The sequence below is a fragment of the Salmo salar genome, chromosome 15, assembly GCF_965601325.2.
Source record: "Salmo salar chromosome 15, fSalSal1, whole genome shotgun sequence".
NCBI classification, from domain to species: Eukaryota; Metazoa; Chordata; class Actinopteri; order Salmoniformes; family Salmonidae; genus Salmo; species Salmo salar.
The window spans coordinates 58502501-58527703 of NC_138305.1; the positions used below are offsets into that span (position 1 = coordinate 58502501).

At 42.0% G+C, this 25203-nt stretch overlaps 1 protein-coding gene across 5 annotated transcripts in view; it reads right to left on the bottom strand.

Annotated features, from left to right (window-relative positions):
* The window catches only part of LOC106571557 (1-phosphatidylinositol 4,5-bisphosphate phosphodiesterase beta-4), a 132417-nt gene that overhangs the window by 72502 nt on the left and 34712 nt on the right, over positions 1 to 25203 (bottom strand). For all 5 annotated transcript variants that reach the window (XM_014144727.3, XM_014144720.3, XM_014144721.3 and 2 more), the window contains exon 3: positions 17192 to 17267. The gene's annotated coding sequence lies outside the window, so the exon portion shown is untranslated. The remainder of the gene's footprint in view (positions 1 to 17191; positions 17268 to 25203) is intronic.

Here is a 25203-nt window from a genome sequence, read left to right on the forward strand (position 1 = left end):
ACACTGTCACTAGCCGGGCTATCACCGGTACTCTACCCTGAGCATTAGACACTGTCACTAGCAGGGCTATCACCGGTACTCTACCCTGAGCATTAGACACTGTCACTAGCCGGGCTATCACCGGTACTGTACCCTGAGCATTAGACACTGTCACTAGCCGGGCTATCACCGGTACTCTACCCTGAGCATTAGACACTGTCACTAGCCGGGCTATCACCGGTACTCTACCCTGAGCATTAGACACTGTCACTAGCCGGGCTATCACCGGTACTCTACCCTGAGCATTAGACACTGTCACTAGCCGGGCTATCACCGGTACTCTACCCTGAGCATTAGACACTGTCACTAGCCGGGCTATCACCGGTACTCTACCCTGAGAATTAGACACTGTCACTAGCCGGGCTATCACCGGTACTCTACCCTGAGCATTAGACACTGTCACTAGCCGGGCTATCACCGGTACTCTACCCTGAGCATTAGACACTGTCACTTGCCGGGCTATCACCGGTACTCTACCCTGAGCATTAGACACTGTCACTAGCCGGGCTATCACCGGTACTCTACCCTGAGAATTAGACACTGTCACTAGCCGGGCTATCACCGGTACTCTACCCTGAGCATTAGACACTGTCACTAGCCGGGCTATCACCGGTACTCTACCCTGAGAATTAGACACTGTCACTAGCCGGGCTATCACCGGTACTCTACCCTGAGCATTAGACACTGTCACTGGCCGGGCTATCACCGGTACTCTACCCTGAGCATTAGACACTGTCACTAGCCGGGCTATCACCGGTACTCTACCCTGAGCATTAGACACTGTCACTAGCCGGGCTATCACCGGTACTCTACCCTGAGCATTAGACACTGTCACTAGCCGGGCTATCACCGGTACTCTCCCTGAGCATTAGACGTAAACATTAGAGACCTCTGCCTTATGTACATAGTCATTGAACACTGGTCACTTGCAAAATGTTTACATGCTGTTTTATTACTTTATATGTGTTTACTGTATTCTAGTTATGGCTCTTCCTATACGCACCTTTTCTATTCATATACTGTCCATACTGTATGTACACACCATTCAGATACATTTATATGTATGACGCTTGCAACACCAGGGTTGTGGGTTCGATTCCCACGGAGGACCAGTCCGAAAAAAGTATGACAATGTATGCACGCACTACTGTAAGTCTTTCTGGATAAGAGCACCTGCTAAATGACTAAAATGTAAAATATAAAGGTCAATATTTATATTCCAGACTGATATTGCTCGTTCTGACATGTATTCATTTCTTGTTATTTTGTTAAACTTTTGGATTATGTGTGTATTGTCATTGTATTGTCAGATATTGCTGCTCTGTTGGAGCTAGAAACATAAGCATTTCGCTGCACCTGCAATAACATCTGCAAAACTGTGTATGAGACCAATAAACGTTGATTTGATTGAGTGTTTACATATTGTTTTACCCACTTTATACACTGAGTGAACAAAATATTAAGAACACCTTCCTACTATTGAGTTGGGGACCCCCCCCCCAAACCCTCAGAATAGCCTTAATTCATCAGGAGGAAGGACTCTACAAGGTGTCGAAAGCGTTCCACAGGGATGCTAGCCCATGCTGCGCATGAAAAACCCAGCAGCATTGCAGTTCTTGACACAAACCAGTGTGCCTGGCACCGACTACCATACTCCGTTCAAAGGTACTTAAATCTTTTGTCTTGTCCATTCACCCTCTGAATGGCACACATACACAATCCTTCTTTAATCTACACTGATTGAAGTAGATTTAACAAGTGACATCAATAAGAGATAGACTGACCAGGAGAATCCAGGTGAAAGCTGTGTTTTGGAAAGAGCAGGTGTTCTTAATGTTTTGTACACTCAGTGTATGTGTCTTCGGAATAAATTCATCCAGTGAGATTGCTCTTGGATTGCATTTGGATAACTGTTACGGTGCTATTTGGGTTAATTGGGTTTGTTTCTACATTTCAAGATGTATTAAAAACGTTGATTTGATTTGACACACTGAAGAACATGCTGCCTATAAAGTGTCAATCTTCAACAAACGCCTGTCAATGTTTAGTGCAAGCTCTTTATAATTCAGTCTTTATAAGTCCCTCTTTATAATTCAGTCTTTATAAGTCACTCTTTATAATTCATTATGCTAGTATTTTCACTGTATCTGTTCCTATCAAAAAACTAAATAATCTTTCTATTCTAAAAGCATAATGCATGTGATATAGAGAAGATATTAGAAAAACAAGGATATGACAGATTAAGTGGGCACCGGATACAGTATGTGAAATGACATAATAATAAATGAGATCAGACCGAATCACATTACGGTTCAGGTTAATGATTCCCTTGGTAATCAGGCAACATCACACCATAACATGCCCATGTTTACCAAGACGGTAAGTAGCCATTCATTCAGCAGGAAGAGAGAGGCCTGCAGAGGGATACACTCGTTTTATGGCTCCCATGGCACATGATTGAAATAACCCTAAAATCAATGGTGTGTTTGCGTATGCATGCGTGCGTTCTGTATGTTAAATCCAGTTAAGAGCAAACACACAAGATCCAGTGTGCACCGTGAGTGTGTGCGTGCGTCCGTGTGTGTTTACCTAGTGCAGCTTCACGTTATTGAGATCAATCCAACCTGTTTTGATACTGTAAGACACCTAGGCACAGATCTAGGGATCATAATCCTAACCTTCACCATTATGTGGAAAACACTCAACTTCACTTAAGTCAATGTCTGGGTGATCTAAGGTCCATGTGGCAAATGGAGAGAAACCGGCTCAGATGAGCTATGATAGGCCTACATTTGATGCTTATCGAGTCAAACAAAAGAGACGGGAGGTGAGGGAGCGAAGGAGAGAAGAGGAGCAGAGGACTAGGAGGAGGAAGAGGTGAGCTGTGAAAATTCATCCCTCTGAGCTCACATCAATTACTCCACATTTCAGCTCCTCTCCTCAGTGTGTGTCATCTGAGGTTTCTCTGATACCTCCGTCTCTCTCTCTCTCTCTCTGTGTCCCTGAGGGCTCCGGCTTACAGTAAGGGGGACTGGAGAAAGGAGAGCTCTTAATAGGACTGTGATACAGAGCTAATATGAGACACTTTACACAAAGCCCATTCCACCTAGAGAGGAAACACAGGCCCATAGGAAAGGAATTACATTTAGAAACCACAGGAGCAACACAAAAAAGTATCGCTACTTGGGATTAGCCTTTCAACCTTTCTTTATATGGCCAAGTATCTTGCGGTTTGATTCGATCATTTTGTGACGGAAACTTGCTGTCTTTCCGTCACACGCTGACCATCGTGGCCATACTGCTGCTGACACACACACACACACACACACACACACACACACACACACACACACACACACACACACACACACACACACACACACACACACACACACACACACACACACACACACACACACACACACACACACACACACACACACACACACACACACAGATAAAAGGCTATCTGCCAGTAGACTCAAGAGACAAAGGAAGCAGATGAACTCGTAAAAATAGCGAACATTACCTTCACATCCCTCTCTCGCTTGCTCCCTCCCTCCCTCCCTCCGCCCTCTCTCTCTTTATCTCTCTTTGAGTTCTAAATATAGCAGTTCGTTTTCAGCCCAGCAAAACGGAGTTAAACAAAGGACTTAACACATCACCTAATGGATGGGGCTCCCCCTTATACACTACCCTCCACCAAATGATGTACAGTACAGCGTGTGGTGCGTGTGTGTGCACTTCTAAGTGCTCCAGTACAGTCATGCATTTGAGTCTGCATGCTAAAGCTCCACCTCCAACAAACAGAGGCCTCTTAGATAGTGGAGGAAGGAGGGGGAGGAGATGGGAGTGTTCTTATATGCTGATAGCCTGGGGGAAGTCTGCAGCAGTGTGTGTGTGTGTGTGTGTGTGTGTGTGGTGTGTGTGTGTGTGTGTGTGTGTGTGTGTGTGTGTGTGTGTGTGTGTGTGTGTGGTATTTACAGAGCTGAAGTACAGGGAGTTCCCTTTGCATAATGAGAGAGAAAAGGAGGGAAGGACGGAGAGAGAGAGGTCAATCTAACACAGCGTTTCCCAAACTAGGAGTCGCCTGATTTGAAAATGGGGTCGCGAGAGAAACTCTGAAATAAAATAAATAAAATTGTGCTGGGTTCATAGAACCGGGGTTATGTCAGTAACCTCCGTTAGCCGCTAGATGCAGTTGTAATAAACAGAGTGGTTTCTGTTTTCTTCCTACAGATGTGGCTCTATCTTTTGAACCGTTTAAGCTACAAAATATTATGACCCCGTCCCTGAAAGATAACACATACAGTTGAAGTCGGAAGTTTACATACACTTTGGTTGGAGTCATTAAAACTCATTTTTCAACCACTCCACAAATTTCTTGTTAACAAACTATAGTTTTGGCAAGTTGGTTAGGACATCTACTTTGTGCATGACACAAGTAATTTTTCCAACAACAGACCATTTCACTTAATTCACTGTATCACAATTCAAGTGGGTCAGAAGTTTACATACACTAAGTTGACTGTGCCTTTCAACAGTTTGGAAAATTCCAGAAAATGATGTCATGGCGTTAGAAGCTTCTGATAGGCTAATTGACGTCAATTGGAGGTGTACCTGTGTATGTATTTCAAGGCCTACCTTCAAACTCAGTGCCTCTTTGCTTGACATCATGGGAAAATGAAAAGAAATCAGCCAAGACCTCAGAAAAAAAATTGTAGACCTCCACAAGTCTGGTTCATCCTTGGGAGCAATTTCCAAATGCCTGAAGGTATCATCTGTACAAACAATAGTACGCAAGTATAAACACCATGGGACCACGCAGCCGTCACACCGCTCAGGAAGGAGACGCGTTCTGTCTCCTAGAGATGAATGTAATTTGGTTCGAAAAGTGCAAATCAATCCCAGAACAATAGCAAAGGACCTTGTGAAGATGCTGGAGGAAACAGGTACAAAAGTATCTACATCCACAGTAAAACGAGTCCTATATCGACATAACCTGAAAGGCCGCTCAGCAAGGAAGAAGCCACTGCTCCAAAACCACCATAAAAAAGCCAGACTATGGTTTCCAACTGCAATAGGGGACAAAGATCGTACTTTTTGGAGAAATGTCCTCTGGTCTGATGAAACAAAAATAGAACTGTTTGGCCATAATGACCATCGTTATGTTTGGAGGAAAAAGGGGGAGGCTTGCAAGCCAAAGAACACCATCCCAACCGTGAAGCACGGGGGTGGCAGCATCATGTTGTGGGGGTGCTTTGCTGCAGAAAATAGATGGCATCATGAGGAGGAAAATTATGTGGATATATTGAAGTAACATCAGTCAGGAAGTTGAAGCTTGGTCGCAAATGGGTCTTCCAGATGGACAATGACCTCAAGCATACTTCCAAAGTTGTGGCAAAATGGCTTAAGGACAACAAAGTCAAGGTATTGGAGTGGCCATCACAAAGCCCTAACCTCAATCCTATAGAACATTTGTGGGCAGAACTGAAAAAGCATGTGCGAGCAAGGAGGAAACAAACCTGACTCTGTTACACCAGCTCTGTCAGGAGGAATGGGACAAAATTCACCCAACTTATTGTGGGAAGCTTGTGGAAGGTTACCCAAAATGTTTGACCCAAGTTAACCAATTTAAAGGCAATGCTATCAAATACTAATTGAGTGCATGTAAACTTCTGACCCACTGGGAATGTGATGAAAGAAATAAAAGCTGAAATAAATCACTCTACTATTATTCTGACATTTCACATTCTTAAAATAAAGTGGTGATCCTAACTGACCTAAGACAGGGAATATTTACTAGGATTAAATGTCAGGAATTGTGAAAAATTGAGTTTAAATTTATTTGACTAAGGTGTATGTAAACTTCCGACTTCAACTGTATCTCTCTCTCCCTTCCCCCTCTCTCTAGGACCCTAAGATGCTGTCTTCGTTCGAGGCAGCGGGGAAGAAAGAGGAAGAGCTGGAGGGATGTGTCATCTACGTCTGTAGCGGGACCGACCTCGTCAACCTCTCCTTCATGTACATGGTGCCTGACAGCCCAGACACAGCTAGGGTAAATAAGGACTCATTAGAACCGAGTGGACAAGACCAGGCACTAAACCAGACTGAGGGGAAAAGATCATCATCAATGATCATGTTCTTTTCTACACAGGAGCTTAAGTCCCTAGTGGCCTTCATATATGGAGGGACATTGGGAAGCATCATGTATGCTGTACGCGTGTGATAAATGAGATACATAACGAATATACTGTACACACAAATTAACCTACACAACTTTACATATACATAGTTGGCCTATTGATAAAATGTTGTTAAAGGTATAATGCTTCTTTCTCACAATGCAACTTTTACATTATTCTGAGCTATCAAATACACTACATGGCCAAAAGTATGTGGACACCAGTCAACCATCTCATTCCAAAATCATGGGCATTAATATGGTGTTGCCCCCTGCTGCTATAACAGCCTCCGCTCTTCTGGGAAGGCTTTCCACTAGTGGTTGGAACATTGCTGAGGGGACTTACATCCATTCAGCCACAAGAGCATTAGTGAGGTCGGGCGATTAAGCCTGGCTCGCTGTCGGCATTCCAATTCATCCCAAAGGTGTTCGATGGGGTTGAGGTCAGGGCTCTGTGCAGGAGAGTCAAGTTCTTTCACACCGATCTCGACAAACCATTTCTTTATGGACCTCGCTTTGTGCACAGGGGCATTGTCATGCTGAAACAAGGAAGGGCTTTCCCCAAACTGATGCCAAAAAGTTGGAAGCATGGAATCATCTAGAATGTCATTGTATGCTGTAGCGTTAAGATTTACCTTTACTGAAACTAAGGGGCCTAGCCCAAACCATGAAAAATAGCCCCAGACCAATATTCCTCCTCCACCAAACTTTACAGTTGGTACTAGGTAGTGTTCTCCTGGCATCCGCCAAACCCAGATTAGTCCATTGGACTACCAGATTGGGAAGCTTTACACCACTCCAGCCAACACTTGGCATTGCACATGGTGATTTTAGGCTTGTGTGGGGCTGCTCCGCCATGGAAACCCATTTCATGAAGCTACCGACGAACAGTTATTGCGCCGACCTTGCATCTAGAGGCAGTTTGGAACTCGGTAGTGAGTGATGCAACCGAAGACAGCCGATTTTTATGTGATACTTGCTTAAGCACTCTGCGGTCCCATTCTGTGAGCTTGTGTAGCCTACCACTTCGCAGCTGAGCTGTTGTTGCTCCTAGACGTTTCCACTTCACAATAACAGCACTTACAGTCGACCGGGGCAGCTCTAGCCGGGCAGAAATTTTGACGAGCTGACTTGTTGGAAGGGTGGCATCCTATGACGGTGCCACGTTGAAAGTCATTGAGCTCTTCAGTAAGACCAATGTTTGTCTATGGAGATTGCATGGCGGTGTGCGCGGTTTTATACACCTGTCAGCAACAGGTGTGGCTGAAATAGCCAAATCCACTAATTTGAAGGGGTGTCTACATACTTCTGTATATATAGTTTACTCCTCCGTTCTAGACGAATTCTACCTGTGTGTGTGTGTACGCTTGTGTGGTTGTGTGTGTGTAGCTGAACCATTCTGTATCTCATTTAGACCAGATTAGGAGGGCTAGAGTTCAGCTAACGCCCCTACACACACACACAGCTCTTGGTTCTCATCAACTAGGCCTGCCCAAACATGGTCAAAATCCCACACAACATAAGCACGCATGCACACAGCCAGGCACACACACCAGGGTTTCTGTAAGCCTGTAATAGCTGGCTTTTGGCACCAACAAAATATATAAAAAAAGACGGAAGAAAAAAAATCCCATTGCGAAATAATTATTTTTAGCCTGTTAATTGATGGAGGTACCAGTCGATGGAAATACATTTGACTGGTCATGTTTATCGGTCTGTAGGTTAATTTGTGTGTACAGTATATTCGTTATGTATCTTATTTATCACACGCGTACAGCATACAGATAAAGAGCGTTCAAGCGAAAATCTGTCAGACAGCGTGAGCGCTGCTGCTACAGCGTCTTAAAACAGCAAATGCATAAAGCAACAGAAGGCAGGCTTCTTCAGCGCGTCACACACCACTTAGCAATGAGCTGGAATCAGTATGTATTTTTGAAAACATATACTTAATTATTTGAAAGCTGAACGTTTTACTACATATCACGAGGCATGTCTAAACTTCAAAGTAGCCTAGGAAAAAAAAAATCTGACCATATCAACTTTCTTTCATTGTCCAGTAGCCAAAGGCACAATCCCACTGATATTAGCAACCCATGCAAGCTGTTGCATATTAGATCTCATCTTTTTCAAAATTTCTAAAAGGATATTTTCATCTGTCACATGAAACCGCCCGTATGTACGCTGCGCTTTTGACAAAAGTGTTTTCTCCCGCTAATGGCATTATGGAACGAACTTAGCCTACCGTCTTTTTTTCGCATTGCTGCGCTTATAATGTGAATAAATAATAGTTCATCAACATTTTAAGTTAATCGTTCTGATCTGTTTTATCAGACTCATTGCTTTTTAACAATTTTTTTATGTAGCCTATTCATACTGGTTGTATTCATTTTGGATCTCTCGTCCCACAAATGTCGTAGAGTCTGTCTGGAATAAGCTATTTCTTCTCGACAAGCTGGCCAACAGAATAGGTTAACTTTTCTACTATATTTTCTAGTATAGTATATTGACATAGGCTAGTGATTTTGTTGTTCGTTACTCATCTTGTTGGCTGAGGAAAAGCAAATGTGGACAGATATTCTATCTTCAAAGTGCATCAGAATTAGGTAAAAAAGGACCTGACATCTTTGCATCCTCAACTTGCATCTTCTGTTAATATGAATGACCATAATCTTAATGTGATTTCTGTCATTCTGAGCATCGTGGGTGGATGCTCTAATCAGGTTACATACCCAATGCATATGGGTCCGGTACATTTCTCAAATGTAAGGTAAATTAAAATGCTGCTGGTCCTAATGGAAACCCTGTCACACACACACACACACACACACACACACCACACACACACACACACACACACACACACACACACACACACACACACAGGGCCAATGACCTCCCAGCCCCAGTAGAAACAGTGGAGCCTGGGGCCAGCCTGGATTCCAGCCTAGGAGAACTTCATTATCCCCTAGATAGACTTACCCTGCTGCCCCCTGGACAAGTCATTAGTGGAATATGTTATTGGACAGACTAATAATAGACAGACAGACAGCAGTAACGGCCTGCTGCAGGTCTGTCCCATTTCTTCTCTCTCCCTCTCTCTCGTTCACTCTCTCTCAAAGAGCCTTACTCCTTCTCTCTCTCTCGCTCTTAACGAGAGCTACTCCTCTCTCTCTCTCTCTCCCTTCCCTCTCCCTCCTCTCTGCCCCATCTCTTCCGGTTTCAGCATGACCCCCTCAGAGAGTGTGTGGGTTTGAAAGACAGCCAGAGAGAAGAGAGAGAGAAAAAGAAAAGAGAGGAAAAGAAACAAAAGGGAGCCCTCTCGCTCCAGGGAAAGCGCCACAAAACCTCTGAATTCTCCCCCTGCCCAAATAAGTACCTATAAAATAGGATTTGTGTGCCCTCCTGCCCTTATGAAAAGGCAGCAAGGAGAATACAGCATATTTTCCAACCTCCGAAATAGAACATGGCCATATAGAGAGAGAGAGAGAGAGAGAGAGAAAGAAAGAAAGAAAGAAAGAAAGAAAGAAAGAAAGAAAGAAAGAAAGAAAGAAAGAAAGAAAGAAGAAAGAAAGAAAGAAAGAAAGAAAGAAAGAAAGAAAGAAAGAAAGAAAGAAAGAAAGAAAGAAAGAAAGAAAGAAAGAAAGAAAGAAAGAAAGAAAGAAAGAAAGAAAGAAAGAAAGAAGAAAGAAAGAAAGAAAGAAAGAAAGAAAGAAAGAAAGAAAGAAGAAAGAAAGAAAGAAAGAAAGAGAAGAAAGAGGTGAGGAAAGTGGAGAGGGGGCAGGGGTTAAATGGTAGTTTACTTCCCAGTTCCCAGATTTCTAGGCAGATAACCAAGTGTAGGGTTTCACAAACTAGGGGTCGTGACCCCATGTGGGGTCGCCTGATTTGAAAATGGAGTCGCGAGAGAACATATGCGCTTGGTTCATAAAACCGGGGTTACGTCAGTATTCTCCAGTAGCCACTAGATGCGGTTGTAATTAACAAAGCGGTTTCTGTTTTCTTCCTACAAAAATGTGGCTCTATCTTTTGAATGGTTTAAGCTATAAAATATTATCACCGGATCACTGAGAGATAAGACTCTCAGGAAAACGTATGTACATTTGAAGTCAGAAGTTTACATACACTTAGGTCGGAGTCAATAAAACTCATTTTTCAACCACTCCACAAATTTCTTGTTAACAAACTATAGTTCTGGCAAGTCAGTTAGGACATCTACTTTGTGCATGACACAAGTCACTTTTCCAACAATTCTTTACAGACAGATTATTTCACTTATAATTCACTGAATCACAATTCCAGTGGGTCAGAAGATCACATTCACTAAGTTGACTGTGCCTTTAAAAAGCTTGGAAAATTCCAGAAAATGATGTCACGGCTTTAGAAGCTTCTGATAGGCTAATTGACATCATTTGAGTCAATTGGAGGTGTACCTATGGATGTATTTCAAGGCCTACCTTCAAACTCAGTGCCTCTTTGCTTGACATCATGGGAAAATCAAAAGAAAATCAGCCAAGACATCAGTTTTTTTTTTTTGGACCTCCACAAGTCTGGTTCATCCTTGGGAGCAATTTCCAAATGCCTGAAGGTACCACGTTCATCTGTACAAACAATAGTACGCAAGTATAAACACTAGAGGTCGACCGATTATGATTTTTCAACGCCGATACCGATTATTGGAGGACCCCAAAAAAAGCCGCTACCGATTAAATCGGCCATTTTTATTTATTTATTTGTAATAATGACAATTACAACAATACTGAATGAACACTTATTTTAAATTAATATAATACATAAATAAAATCTATTTAGCCTCAAATAAATAATGAAACATGTTCAATTTGGTTTAAATAATGCAAAAACAAAGTGTTGGAGAAGAAAGTAAAAGTGCAATATGTGCCATGTAAGAAAGCTAACGTTTAAGTGCCTTGCTCAGAACATGGGAACATATGAAAGCTGGCGGTTCCTTTTAACATGAGTCTTCAATATTCCCAGGTAAGAAGTTTTAGGTTGTAGTTATTATAGGACTATTTCTCTCTATACGATATGTATTTCATATACCTTTGACTATTGGATGTTCTTATAGGCACTTTAGTATTGCCAGTGTAACAGTATAGTTTCCGTCCCTCTCCTCGCTCCTACCTGGGCTCGAACCAGGAACACATCGACAACAGCCACCCTCGAAGCAGCGTACCCATGCAGAGCAAGGGGAACAACTACTCCAAGTCTCAGAGCGAGTGACGTTTGAAACGATATTAGCGCGCACCCCGCTAACTAGCTAGCCATGTCACATCGGTAACACCAGCCTAATATTGGGAGTTGACAGGCTTTAAGTCATAAACAGCGCAATGCATTGGGAAGAGCTGCTGGCAAAACGCACGAAAGTGCTGTTTGAATGAATGCTTAGAAGCCTGCTGGTGCCTACCACCGCTCAGTCAGACTGCTCTATCAAATCATAGACTTAATTATAATAAACACACAGAAATACGAGCCTTAGGTCATTAGTATGGTCGAATCTGGAAACTATCATCTCGAAAACAAAACGTTTTTTTTTTTTTCTTTCAGTGAAATACAGAACCGGTCTGTATTTTATCTAACGGGTGGCATCCCTAAGTCTAAATATTCCTGTTACATTGCACAACCTTCAATGGTATGTCATAATTACGTATAATTCTGGCAAATTAGGTCGCAACGAGCCATGCAATGAACGCAAGTGCAGTGACACAATTTCATGTTAGCAGGCAATATTAACTAAATATGCAGGTTTAAAAATATATACTTGTGTATTGATTTTAAAGAAAGGCATTGATGTTTATGGTTTGGTACATTGGTGCAACGACAGTGCTTTTTTCGCAAATGCGCTTGTTAAATCATCACCCGTTTGTCGAAGTAGGCTGTGATTCGATGAGAAATTAACAGGCACCGCATCGATTATATGCAACGCAGGACACGTTAGATAAACTAGTAAAATCATCAACCATGTGTAGTTAACTAGTGATTATGTTAAGATTGATAGTTTTTTACAAGAAAAGTTTAATGCTAGCTAGCAACTTACCTTGGCTTCTTGCTGCCCTCGCGTATCAGGTAGTCAGCCTGCCATGCAGGCTCCTCGTGGAGTGCAATGTAAGGCAGGTGGTTAGAGCGTTAAACTAGTAACCAGAAGGTTGCAAAAACGAATCCCCGAATCCCCCCTGAACAAGGCAGTTAACCCCCGTTCCTAGGCCGTCATTGAAAATAAGAATGTGTTCTTAATATGACTTGCCTAGTTAAATAAAGGTGTTAATTATTATTTTTTTCATAAATAAAAAAAATATTTGGTAAATCGGTGGCCAAAAATACCAATTACCGATTGTTATGAAAACTTGAAATTGGCCCTAATTAAAATCGGCCATTCCGATTAATCGGTCGACCTCTAATAAACACCATGGGACCACGCAGCCGTCACACCGCTCAGGAAGGAGACGAGTTCTGTCTCCTAGAAATGAATGTAATTTGGTGCGAAAAGTGCAAATCAATCCTAGAACAACAGCAAAGGACCTTGTGAAGATGCTGGAGGAAACAGGTACAAAAGTATCAAAATCCACAGTAAAACGAGTCCTATATCGACATAACCTGAAAGGCCGCTCAGCAAGGAAGAAGCCACTGCTCTAAAACCGGCATAAAAAAATCCAGACTACGGTTTGCAATTGCACATAGGGACAAAGTCATACTTTTTGGAGAAATGTCCTCTGGTCTGATGAAACAAAAATAGAACTGTTTGGCCATAATGACCATTGTCATGTTTGGAGGAAAAAGGGGGAGGCTTGCAAGCCGAAGAACACCATCCCAACCGTGAAACACGGGGGTGGCAGCATCATGTTGTGGGGGTGCTTTGCTGCAGGAGGGACTGGTGGACTTCGCAAAATAGATGGCATCATGAGGGAGGAAAATTATGTGGATATATTGAAGAAACATCTCAAGACATCAGTCAGGAAGTTGAAGCTTGGTCGCAAATGGGTCTTCCAAATGGACAATAAACCCAAGAATACTTCCAAAGTTGTGGCAAAATGTCTTAAGGACAACAAAGTCAAGGTATTGGAGTGGCCATCACAAAGCCCTGACCTCAATCCTATAGAAAATTTGTGGGCAGAACTGAAAAAGCGTGTGCAAGCAAGGGGGCCTACAAACCTGACTCAGTTGCACCAGCTCTGTCAGGAGGAATGGGACAAAATTCACCCAACTTATTGTGGGAAGCTTGTGGAAGGCTACCTGAAATTAATGACCCAAGTTAAACAATTTAAAGGCAATGCTACCAAATACTAATTGAGTGTGTATGTAAACTTCTGACCCACTGGGAATGTGATGAAAGAAATAAAAGCTGAAATAAATTGTTCTCTCTACTATTATTCTGACATTTCACATTTTTTAAATAAAGTGGTGATCCTAACTGACCTAAAACAGGGAATATTTACTTGGATTAAATGTCAGGAATTGTGAAAAATTGAGTTTAAATGTATTTGACTACGGTGTATGTAAACTTCCGACTTCAACTGTACATACCGCTTTCCTCTATTATGCCCACAAGCCGTTAGAACCGAGTGGACAAGACCAGGGACTAAATCAGACTGGGGGGAAAAGATCATCATCAATGATGATGTTCTTTTCTACACAGAAGATCATACAAAATTATTGCCTGATGATCTTCTGAACTTCCCAATAGGGGGTCGGAGGCCAAACAGGTTTGGGAACCCCTGACCTAGTGATACTTTAGATTGTTATTCAAAAGGTCATGTAATGTTATCCCCATTCATTACTGTTTGGAGTGGTTTCTGTCAGATCCACTAGAGCCAACTGTGAGTGGAATTTAAAACGCCATTAATATCAGCATCTAATCCTAATGACTAATGGCTAATGACTGCCTAGTGCTACTGTGGTACTGTTCGCCAGTTCCCACACTGTATTTGACAACAACTAAAAGGAAGGACAAATGTGTTCTACATGTTAAGACAAAATGTGAGCTCCACTTCAGCAAACAATCAACGAAGAGTCTGAATGAGAACCCTTTAATAGTACAATGTTGTTCAGAGAGATAATATCAAGAGGTAGAAATACTGCGGGAGAGAACGAGAAATGGCAATGAAATAGAAAGGGAGAGATAGAGAGAAGAGGGAGAGAGAAGCCCTTTCTTGCCAAAAAAGTCTCATCCACAGATGTTGCTCCTCTCTGACACCACTGGTCCCCATTGTATACACCCGGGGGGGACTGATTGGCTGCGTCCGTCAAACACACACACACTGCGTCAGCCTCCTGGTAGCAGTGTTCAGGCCGACTGGGATCCCAGAGCATTTATAGAGACCCTGGCTCGCTGGGGGGTTTCTACACACACACACACACACCAGCGATATACAGTTGAAGTCGGAAGTTTACATACACCTTAGCCAAATTCATTGGAACTCAGTTTTTCACAATTCCTGACATTTAATCCTAGTAAATATTCCCTGTCTTAGGTCAGTTAGGATCACCACTTTATTTTAAGAATGTGAAATGTCAGAATAATAGTAGAGAGAACGATTTATTGCAGCTTTTATTTCTTTCATCACATTCCCAGTGGGTCAGAAGTTTACATACACTTAATTTGTATTTTGTAGCATTGCCTTTAAATTGTTTAACTTGGGTCAAACTTTTTGGGTAGCCTTCCACAAGCTTCCCACAATAAGTTGGGTGAATTTTGTCCCATTCCTCCTGACAGAGCTGGTGTAACTGAGTCAGGTTTGTAAGCCTCCTTGCTTGCACACGCTTTTTCAGTTCTGCCCACAAATGTTCTATAGGATTGAGGTCAGGGCTTTGTGATGGCCACTCCAATACCTTGACTTTGTTGTTCTTAAGCCATTTTGCCACACATTTGGAAGTATGCTTGTGGTCACTGTCCATTTGGAAGACCCATTTGCGACCAAGCTTTAACTCCCTGACTGATGTCTTGAGATGATGCTTCAATATATCCACATAATTTTCCATCCTCATGATGTCATCTATTTTGTGAAGTGCACCAGTCCCTCCTGCAGCAAAGCACCCCCACAACATGATGATGCCAGCCCCGTGCTTCACGGTTGGGATGGTGTTCTTCGGGCTTGCAAGCCTCCCCCTTTTTCCTCTAAACATAATGATGGTCATTATGGCAGTTCTATTTTTGTTTCATCAGACCAGAAGACATTTCTGAGTTTGAAGGTAGGCCTTGAAATACATCCACAGGTACACCTCCAATTGACTCAAATCATGTCAATTAGCCTATCAGAAGCTTCTAAAGCCATGACATCCTTTTCTGGAATTTTCCAAGCTGTTTAAATGCACAGTCAACTTAGTGTATGTAAACTTCTGACCCACTGGAATTGTGATACAGTGAATTATAAGTGAAATAATCTGTCTATAAACAATTGTTGGAAAAGTGACTTGCCAAAACTATAGTTTGTTAACAAGAAATTTGTGGAGTGGTTGAAAAACGAGTTTTAATGACTCCAACCTAAGTGTATGTAAACTTCCGACATCAACTGTATGTACCCAGCAGACTAGTGGTCTGTAAAAGCAGCCATCTACTCCCATAGGCGTTTTCCTCTCCGACACATTGGTGCTTCTGGGTGAAGCGAGTGGGTGTTAAGAGGCTTGGAGACGTGGCTTGCGGGTCGACCTTTCGGAGGATGCAAAACTCGACATTTGCCTCTCCCGTTGGGGCGTTGCAGCGATGAGACAAGATCACAATTGGATATCACAAAATTGGGGAGAAAAAGGGGGTAAAATGTATTTTTTTTATTAATAAATAAAGAATATCCTAGCCTATTCATGGCACCGATGTCTTCAGTCTTGCGAGCAGGGGGTAGCCTACTCTTCATTTGTCACGTATACTGCCTCTCCGGCCTCTAGGTCATCAGGCTGCAGATTATCTCGCACACCTGTCACCATAGTCAAGCGCACCAGCGCCTCATGACTCTCACCTGGACTCCATCACCTCCTTGATTACCTTCCCTATATCTGTCACTCCCCTTGGTTCTATCCTCAGGTGTTATTGACTCTGTTTCATGTCAGTGCGTTGTTTGTGTTTCGTGTTCATTGTTTCTTTTATTTATTAAAACACTCACTCCCTGAACTTGCTTCCCGACTCTCAGCGCACTCGTTACATAATTTTTGCCTCATGAAATTACAGTAGACTACTGGCAGCCTGTATGTATTTCGCTTTTCAGACAAAATGGAATGTGGCCCCTTGAAAGCGCCTTGGCTATGGTATGTTTGTTTGTCTGTCTGTTAGGGTAGGCTATACTACGTTTTTTTAAATGCCGACACAAAACCTTCTCTGGTGATATGAACGGCCATTTTACTTGTCTGTAAAGGAACGCCACTTATGAAGCGGGACTAAAATCCATCACTAAGCAACCAGAAATGTCAATCTAATCATTTTGAGCTGCTGCGCGCAGGCAGACCACTCTCTCCTAAAAAAAAGTACTTTAAAGTTTGTTAAATGCCGTGACATACCAAGACATTTAGTAGCAATACCATAAAAAAACAACACAGCAGCACGTCAATCAGCTACATTTATTGTTGTCAGAGAACAAATACAGAACATTTTACGCCGGAGCAGAATTCTGCTGTCTGAAAAGGTACAGACCTGATGCAGCACTTTTTTTTTTAAATTGTCTGAAAAGGTATCAATTGTCGCTATCGACATGTTACTGTAGCTGCGTTCTGTCTGTAAAGGGTTGCAGTAGATAGAACTTAATTGCCTGGTCCTACACACATAATAGGACCATTATTCTGCATTGTAAATTTTATGATTTTTGTTATCGTTTAACTATTTTTAAAAAAATAGCTGTTTAAACGTTAATTACAATTGTCCATTTGTCGCATCCCAAGTACAGCTGTAGTAGTAAAATAGTGTAAAATAGTATGATCAAGTAGAGTAGTAACATAGTGTGTATATATAGTAAGGTATAGTATAGTTCTTACCAGACAGACAGAGGGCAGTGAACTGGGAAGAGGGGGGCAGCACACTGGAGAGCTGAGGACAGCACTGGACCACGTTCTGTACAGAGCGAGAGCGGGAGAGAGAGAGAGAGTTAGAGAGAGAGAGAGAGAGGAAAATAGCTATATTTTCTGAATGTTCTCCCACTCACAAGATAGAGACATTCTGCTATTATTTACAGTAATAACGTGTGATTATTGAGGACGGCTCTAATGCCTCCAGGAAAAAACACTGCGTTGACATTTAGTTCGCACATCCTCAAATACTCATCAATGCATTTGAACATTCATCATACCTCTCCCTCTGCCTTTCTGCAAAATAAACTTTTAATAACAAGCTGTTAGGTAATGCATGTTCCCTAACCAAGAATGGCTGCTGGAAATGAGCTGGAAAATCACAAAACTGGTGCTACATCTGCCGATTAGCAGAGGGAGAGAGAGAGGGGGGATGGGGAGAAAGAGAGAGACAGAGAGAGAGAAAGCAGAATTAGGACGATACCCACAAATGATCAAAATCCAGAAAAGAGCCAATACATTTTACAACCCAAAAAAAGGAACCGATTCCCAAACCTTCCATAACAAACCCTAGCCCCAGAGGTACGCGCAATGCCGTTGGTGTTACGCCAAATAAAAAAGTGATTAACATTTATTTTTTATATAATAAAATTGCCTTGTTTCACTGGCAAAATTTTAATTCAACCATCTAGTGTTCAGCGAAATAACAACACAATGTCAAATAATTAACATCCAATCACATTAACTGTTACTCTCTCACGGGAATTCCGCTAACGGTCCGTATGTAGCCAAACGTAGCTGCTGCTCATGTTGGTATCTGTACTGATGGTGCTAAAGCCATGACAGGGAGACATAATGGAGTGGTAACGTGTGCAAGCAGTTGTTCCCGACGCTACTTGGGTACACTGCAGCATCCACCGAGAGGCTCTTGCTGCCAAGGGAATGCCTGACAGCTTGAAAGTAGTTTTGGACAATACAGTGAAAATGGTTAACTTTGTTAAAGCAAGGCCCCTGTCGTGTATTTTCTGCACTATGCAATGATATGGCCAGCGACCATGTAACGCTTTTACAACATACAGAAGAAGTGTGCTGGTTATCAAGAGGCAAAGTAGAGACAGGTTTTTTTTTAATTGAGAGAGGAGCTTAAAGTTTTCTTTACTAACCATAATTTTCACTTGTCTGGTCGCTTGCATGATGACGAGTTTCTCACATGACTGGCCTATTTGGGGGATGTTTTTTTCCTCGCCTGAATGATCTGAATCTAGGATTACAGGGACTCTCCGCACCAATATTCAATGTGTGGGACAAAATTGAGGCTATGATTAAGAAGTTGGAGCTCTTCTCTGTCTGCATTAACAAGGCCAACACACAGGTCTTTCCATCATTGTATGATTTTTTGTGTGCAAATGAACTCAAGCTTACGGACAATGTCAAATGAGATAAGGCGAAGCACTGGAGTGAGTTGAGTGCGCAATTACGTCAGAAGAATGGGACCAAGGCGCAGCATGTATATCGTTCCACATTTTATTATAACTGTGAAACTATGCAAGACATACAAATAAACTAATGAACAAAACAACAAACCATGACGAAGAGGTGCAACATACACTTACTCAAAAATAATCTCCCACAAACCCAGGTGGGAAAAACAACCACTTAAATATGATCCCCAATTAGAGACAACGATGACCAGCTGCCTCTAATTGGAGATCATCCCCCCCCCCCCCAAAAAAACATAGAAATACAACAACTAAAACCCCACATAGAAATACATAAACTAGACAAAACGCCCAACGTAGAAAATAGAAACTAGAACCAACATAGACATAAATAAACTAGACAAAACCCTCTGTCACACCCTGACCTACTCTACCATAGAAAAATAAAAGCTTTTTATGGTCAGGACATGACATACGCAGGTACTTTTCCCGACACAAACAACTGGATTCGTTATTCATGCCCTGCCTCCAGTCCACTTACCGATATCTGAACAAGAGAGCCTCATCGAAATTGCAACAAGCGGTTCTGTAGAAATTGAATTTAATCAGAAGCCCCTGCCAGATTTCTGGATTGGGCTGCACTCAGAATATGCTGCCTTGGAAAATCGCGCTGTTAAGACACTGATGCCCTTTGCAACCACGTACCTATGTGAGAGTGGATTCTTGGCCCTCACTAGCATGAAAACTAAATACAGGCACAGACTGTGTGTGGAAAATGATTTAAGACTGAGACTCTATCCAATATAACCCAACATTGCAGAGTTATGTGCATCCTTTCAAGTACACCCTTCTCATTAACCTGTGGTGAGTTATTCCCAATTTTCTATGAACAAATAAGGTGTTATATGTACGATGGTTAAATAAAGAGCAAAATTATTGATTATTATTATTATATTATTATTTGTGCCCTGGTCCTATAAAAGCTCTTTGTCACTTCCCACGAGCTGGCTTGTGACAAAAGCTCACACTCATTCTTGTTTAATAAATGTATGATATATGTGAGTGTGGCAGGCTTACTATGATGGCAAAAAACAACATTTGAGAGTGCACTGACCCTGGAGCTAGAGGGGGTATGCAGCTGGAGGTTGAATGTTTGAAGCAGTACGTGAATATAAAAAGTTTGGGAACCACGGAACTAGAGAATAGTCCCCTAAGCAAGCTGGTCCTGGGGCTCTGTTCACAAACACAAACAGACCCCACAGAGCCCCAGGACTGCAATACAATTAGACCCAACCAAATCATGAGAAAACAAAAAGGTAATTACTTGACACATTGGAAAGAATTAACCAAAAACAGAGCAAACTTGAACGCAATTTGGCCCTAAACAGAGAGTACACAGTGACAGAATACCTGACCATTGTGACTGACCCAAATTTAAGGAAAGCTTTGACTATGTACAGACTCAGTGAGCATAGCCTTGTTATTGAGAGAGGCCACCGTAGGCAGACCTGGCTCTCAAGAGAAGACAGGCTATGTGCACACTGCCCACAAAATGAGGTGGAAACTGTCCTTCACTTCCTAACCTCCTGCCAAATGTATGACCATATTATAGACATTATATTTCCCTCACAGGCCCACAAAGAATTTGATAAATCCAATTTTCATCAATTCCCATATACAATGCATTCAGAAAGTATTCAGACCCCTTCCCTTTCTCAACATTTTGTTACGTTACAGCCGAATTCTAAAATTGATTAAATAACAATTCCTCATCAATTCACACATAATACCCCTTCATGACAAAGTGAAAACAGGTTTTTAGATATTTTTGCAATTGTATTACAAATAAAAAACAGAAAAACCTTATTTGCAAAAGTATTTAGACCCTTTGCTATGAGACTTGAAATTGAGCATCCTCTTTTCATTGATCATCCTTGAGATGTTTCTACAACTTCATTGAAGTCCACCGGTGGTAAATTCAATTGATTAGACATGATTTGGAAAGACACACACCTGTCTATACAAGGTCCCACAATAGACAGTGCATGTCAGAGCAAAAACCAAGCCATGAGGTCGAAGGAATTGTCCGTCGAGCTCCGTGACAGGATTGTGTCAAGGTACAGATCTGCGGAAGGGTACCAAACAATTTATGCAGCATTGAAGGTCCCCAAGAACACAGTGGCCTCCATCATTCTTAAATGGAAAAAGTTTGGAACCACCAACACTCCTCCTAGGGCTGGCCGCCCAGCCAAACTGAGCAATCGGGGGAGAAGGGCCTTGGTCAGTGAAGGGACCAAGACCCTGATGGTCACTCTGACAGAGCTCCAAAGTTCCCCTGTGGAGATGGGAGAAACTTCCAGAAGGACAACCATCACTGCAGCACTCCACCAATCAGGCCTTTATGGTGGCCAGACGGAAGCCACTCCTCAGTAAAAGGCACATGACAGCCCGCTTGGAGTTTGCCAAATGGCACCAAAAGGGCTCTTAGACCATGAGAAACAAGATTCTCTGGTCTGATGAAACCAAGATTGAACTCTTTGGCCTGAATGCCAAGCGTCACATCTGGAGGAAACCTGGCACCATCCCTACGGTGAAGCATGGTGGTGGCAGCATCATGCTGTGGGGATGTTTTTCAGCGGCAGGGACTGGGAGACTTGTCAGGATCGAGGCAAAGACGGACAGAGCAAAGTACAGAGAGATCCTTGATGAAAACCTGCTCCGGGCTGCTCAGGACCTCAGACTGGGGTAAAGGTTCACCTTCCAACTGGACAATGACCCTAAGCACATAGCCAAGACAACGCAGGAGTGGCTTTGGGACAAGTCTTTTGAATGTCCTTGAGTAGCCCAGTCAGAGCCTGGACTTGAACCCGATCGAACATCCCTGGAGAGACCTGAAAAAAAAGCTGTGCAGCGACGCTCCCCATACAACCTGACAGAGCTTGAGAGGATCTGCAGAGAAGAATGGGAGGAACTTCCCAAATACAGGTGTGCCAAGCTTGTAGCGTCATACCCAAGAAGACTTGAGGCTGTAATCGCTGCCAAAGGTGATCCAACAAAGTACTGAGTAAAGGGTCTGAATACTTATGTAAATGCAATATTTCAGTCTTTTTAAAACATAAATTCACAAACATTTCAAAAAACTGTTTTTGCTTTATCATCATGGGGTATTGTGTGTAGATTGATGAGGGTAAAAAACAATTTAATACATTTTAGAATAAGGTTGTAACATAACAAAATGTGGAAAAAGTCAAGGGGCCCGAATACATTCCGAATGCAATGTATATTAGGTGAAATACCAGTGTGCCATCACAGCAGCAACATTTGTGACCTGTTACCACAAAAAAAAGGGCAAGCAGTGAAGAACAAACACCATTGTAAATACATCCCATATTTACGTTTATTTATTTTTCCTTTTGTGGTTTAACTATTTGCACATCGTTACAACACTATGTAGCCATAATATGACATTTGAAATGTTTCTACTCCTTTTAAACTTTTGTGAGCGTAATGTTTACTGTTCATTTTTGATTGTTTATTTCACAATTAATTTATTACACTTGCCCTTTGAGAGAGAGAGAGAAAGAGAAAGAGAAAGAGAAAGAGAAGAGAGAGAGAGAGAGAGAGAGAGAGAGAGGGGAAAAGAGTTCATCCCAGAGTTCATTGTTTCCAGTTCAATGGGCCCCTCTACCTCAACAGTGTGCAATTCACTTCACCTCTCTTCCTCTCTCCATCTCTCCTCTCTGCCACTCTCAGGCCAATCAACAGTCCACCTCCACAGCCATCAAACCAACTCCATGTGGCTATAGTTAGGCAGCTAGATGCTAAATACGTCAAGCAGATCCACTCAGTGAAGTGGCTTTCACTGGTCTCTCCAGTTGGAGAGCAGATAGTTGAGCCGACAGGCACCAAAAAAGGTAGGCAATCAAAGCAAGTCACATATATAGGCTAATATTTATGTTAGACAGTGAGTGTTTTGGTGGGAACATGGCACTAAGCCAAGGGGGTGGTGAGAGAGGGGGAGAAAGAGGGTGGAAAAAGAGAGTAAGGACCCAGCAAACCAAAATTGGTCATGTGAAAGTTCCCACAACATCCGTTAGGTCATGGCAAGTCATAACACAAAAACTGTCCAGTCGTGGTGATGATTATAGAATGTTTGAATAAAACATTTGACCTGATGGTCGCAAAAACATTCCTAGAACACATTTAATATGTTCTTTAAAAAGGTTCCCAGAATGTTTCATTAGGTTGTGGGAACAGTCTGGTGAGAACATTGTGGGGACACCACAAAAGATACAGTGGCAAGAAAAAGTATGTGAACCCTTTGGAAATACCTGGATTTCTGCATAAATTGGTCATAAAATTTGATCTGATCTTCATGTAGGTCACAACAATAGACAAACAGTCTGCTTAAACTAATAACACATCGAACACACCGTGTAAACATTCACAGTGCAGGATGGGAAAAGTATGTGAACCCTTTAATAACTGGTTGACCCTCCTTTGGCAGCAATAAACTCAACCCAAACGTTTTCTGTAGTTGTGGATCAGACCTGCACACCGGCCAGGAGTAATTTTGGGCCATTCCTCTTTACAAAACTGTTTCAGTTCAGCAATATTCTTGGGATGTCTGGTGTGAACCGCTCTCTTGAGGTCATGCCACAGCATCTCAAATCGGGTTGAGGTCAGGACTCTGACTGGGCCACTCAATAAGGCATATTTTCTTCTGTTTAAGCTATTCTGTTGTTAATTTACTTCTGTGTTTTGGGTCTTTGTCCTGTTGCATCACCCAACTTCTGTTGAGCTTCAATTGGCGGACAGATAGCCTAACATTCTCCTGCAATATGTTTTTTGATCAACTTGGGAATTCATTTTTCCGTCAATGATAGCAAGCTGCCCAGGCCCTGAGGCAGCAAAGCAGCTCCAAACCATGATGCTCCCTCCACCATACTTTACAGTTGGGATGAGGTTTTGATGTTGCTGTGCTTTTTTTTCTCCACACATAATGTTGCGTGTTCCTTCCAAACAACTCAACTGTAGTTTCATCTGTCCACAGAATATTTTGCCAGTAGCGCTGTGGAACATCCTGGTGCACTTTTGCAAACTTCAGACGTGCAGCAATGTTTTTTTTGGACAGCAGTGGCTTATAGACTCATCAACAGAGATGTTAGCATGTTCCAGAGACAAGACAGCTCTAACCAACATCTCCAATCTCGTCTCATTGATTGGACTCCAGGTTACCTGACTCCTGACTCCAATTAGCTTTGGAGAAGTCATTACCCTAGGGGTTCACATACTTTTTCCCCAACCTACACTGTGAATGTTTAAATTACGGATTCAATATAGACAAGAAAAATACAATAATTTAGATGAAGATCAGATCAAATTTGATGACCAATTTATGCAGAAATCCAGGTAATTCGAAGGGTTCACTTACTTTTTCTTGCCACTGCATGTTCCAAAACACAAAAACTGCCCAGTCGTGCGGATGATTCTACAATGTTAATTTTAGGATGCAAAAAAACATTCACCTGATTTTGTAAGAACATTCCCAGAATACATTTATGTTTTTTTTTAAGTTTCTAAAACATTTTAGGTTGTGGGAACATTTTTCAGATATGACAGGAAATAGGTTCCCAAAACACTAAAACTGTCCAGTTGTGCTGACATTCAGATAATGTTTCTATCAGGGTGCACAAAAAATGTCTTTGATGTTGCACGAATGCTGACAAAACAGCATTTCTGAGTACTTTAAAGGTACCCAGAACAACACAGGAAAGTACTGGTATTTGGGTTATTCACAATCACTTCATCCATCCTCTTTATATGCTGCATACTTCTGGACCCATATTTACACACAAGGATCACTTTTGCTTTTCAGATCATGAAAAATAATCCGGGGGGGACCCTATCAAGCGTCTCAGGCAGCCGGATTCTGATATGTTTTCCACTAATTGGTCGTTTGACCAATCACATCAGATCTTTTCACATCAGCTCTTTTTCAGAGATGATCTGATTGGTCAAAAATACCTATTAGTGAGTTGAGCTGCATTCCAAAATAGGAATTATATCAGGTGCATTTTTAAAAGTTGAACAGTCAATTTTTTTTAACAGTTTTACTTTTTACATTTAGTCTAAATTCTGCATTTCTGACTGGAGATTTATAAATCTGGACGAAATAAAGTAGCGTGTACGTCACGCTACTTCAAAGGAAAGGCATTTGAATGTAAACAGGGTGGGTTTTTTTATCAAAACGTGCTTTTTGGCAGAAATGCCTTCTGGAACATGTGAACTTTCATGTGCCTTAATAACAAACATGTTATTTTTTGCCATCTGAAAATACAAATAAAATGGTTAACTTACGAGCCTAGTTGGTTTAGCCACGGAAAAAGTCAGGAACCGTCCCGCTAGACATGATTGGCTGAGATAATGGATGGGCTGGACATGCTGAGAGATGAGTTCGGATTGGTCTGCCATGTAGCAAGTTTCTGTCTATAACATGAGCTGGTCAATATGTGTGGTAATCCTTTCTAACGCAGCATTTTT